The sequence below is a fragment of the Myotis davidii genome, unplaced genomic scaffold (genome assembly GCF_000327345.1).
Source record: "Myotis davidii unplaced genomic scaffold, ASM32734v1 scaffold707, whole genome shotgun sequence".
In the NCBI taxonomy this organism is placed as follows: Eukaryota; Metazoa; Chordata; class Mammalia; order Chiroptera; family Vespertilionidae; genus Myotis; species Myotis davidii.
The window spans coordinates 66,754-69,011 of NW_006297755.1; positions in this window are offsets into that span (position 1 = coordinate 66,754).

The window sequence follows — 2,258 nt, forward strand, 5'->3', positions numbered from 1 at the left end:
ATCTTTCTTCTATCATTGACAGTCCCTCTAGGTTGTGGGCTGCTTGCCTGTGTTCCTGAGAAGCATCTACGGTACCAGTCTATAGAGTGTGTTTTCTTTAGTGAATTACCGGTATGTTTACCGGTAATAAACTTGCACTGTTTTATGTATATGTTTGATTACATACAGCCTTGTGACAGTTTTCCTGCATGTCATAAGCATTTGAATATAAATTAAAATGTTAAAATCAAATCTGATATTGTTTTACCTTTTATTTGGTGTGTGGAAGGTGTGCGGAAGAGGGGGTTGTCTTATACGGCGAGTATATAACAAACTCTGTATTTTGAGTGGAAATGTTAGGGGGTCGTCTTATACGCCCAGTCGTCTTATACGCCAGCAAATACGGTAGCTATAGAGACAGTAAAAAGATCAGTGGTTAAGAGGGTTTAGTCAAAGGGAGGAATGAATAATCAGAGTACAAAGGATTTTTAGGACAGTGAAATTATTCTGTATGATACCACAATAGTGAATGCATGTCATTATATATCTGTCCAAACACATAGCATGTACAACACCACTAGTGAATCTTAATGTAAACTAAGCACTTTGGGTAATAATGATGTGTCAATGTAAGTTCATCAATTGTAACAAAAGTACCACTGTGGTGCAGGATGTTGATAGTTGAGAAGGTTGTACACCTATGTGAACAAGGGGATATATGGAAACTTTCTGTACTTTCTTCTCAATTTTGTTGTGAATCCAAAGCTACTTTAAAAAATAAAGTCTATTTTAAAAATTATAAGCTCTAGTTAATGACAAGAAGAAAGTTAAACATTTCATTGAGTTAATTCACTTACTCACTTGTTTTATAGTTACTTAGAACCTGTCTGTATTTTAAGACATTGAGGATCTTCATTTAGACAGATAATGAGACTTGCTACTGTATAATCTTTGTCAAGTCACTTAACCTAACTGAAAAAGGAGATACAATTTTACGCCTAGTTTAAGGGTATAATTAAATACAATGGCTAAAATATGAATAATTTATGAAGTAAGTCTTCAATAAATATTATTTTTTATTTGTTGTATTAGGGCCTAAAATGGAATGTATCTGTACTTTAGACTTTAAGACCTTTCCTAAAATTAACTTTCTGAAACATACCTTTTAGTATATGAAACAAAAATAATTGATGAGAGCAATTTCATAAAAATGGAGGCCAAAGATTGTTTTTATTGGCTATTTGTGTTTATTTAGTTGATTATGATTCTGATCATTATGTCCATAGACCAGATGAAAATTAGATCACCCCAAATAGGTGGTTGTCAACATTCTAGTTCTCAGAATACTGTAATGAAGATTTCACATTACTTTATGGTAATACATTCAAACTGGAAGCATCATGCTTTTATTTTTTAATACATTTTTATTGATTTTAGAGAGGAATGGAGAGGAAGAGAAAGATAGAAGCATCAATGATGACAGAGAATCATTGATCAGCTGCCTCCTGCACACCCCTCACTGGGGATCAAGCCTGCAGTAATGCATGTGCCCTGATAGGGAATTGAACTGTGACCTCCTGGTTGATAGGCCAATGCTTAACCACTGAGCCATGCCAGCAGGGTGAAGTCTTATACTTCTAAATAAGAATTTGACATTCAAATATTCTACTGGCTATACTCACTATCCTACCTAATAATAGACAAACATGCAAATTGACCATACCCTTGCTAAACCTTAAGCCATGCCCACCAGCTAATCAAAGCTACTATATGCAAATTAACCCAACCAAGATGGAGGCCAGCAACCACAGAGCTGGAGCAAGCCCCAATTATGGAAGAAGCCAAGCTTCCTGGCCAGCTGCTGCCTCCTCTCAAGGCAACAAAGTTCAATTATAGAAGGTAAATAAACCCCAGATACCTGCTTCCAGTCGCCATGGCCATGGAGCTGGAGCGAATAAAAAAATAGGAAAGACGGGAGCTTCAGTCTTCAGGGGACTTGGTCAGTCTAAAAACAGCCATCAGCCCCTCACCCAGGCTGGCCAGGCACCCCAGTGGGACCCCCACCCTGACCCAGGACACCCTTCAGGACAAACCAGCTGGCCCCCATCCATGCACCAGGATTCTATCCTATCTAATAATAGACAAACATGGTAATTGAATGTACCTTCGCTACACTTCTCATTGGCTAATCAGGGAAATATGCAAATTAACTGCCAACAAAGATGGCAGTTAACTGCCAACAAAGATGGCGGTTAATTTGCATATGAAGGCACAATGCT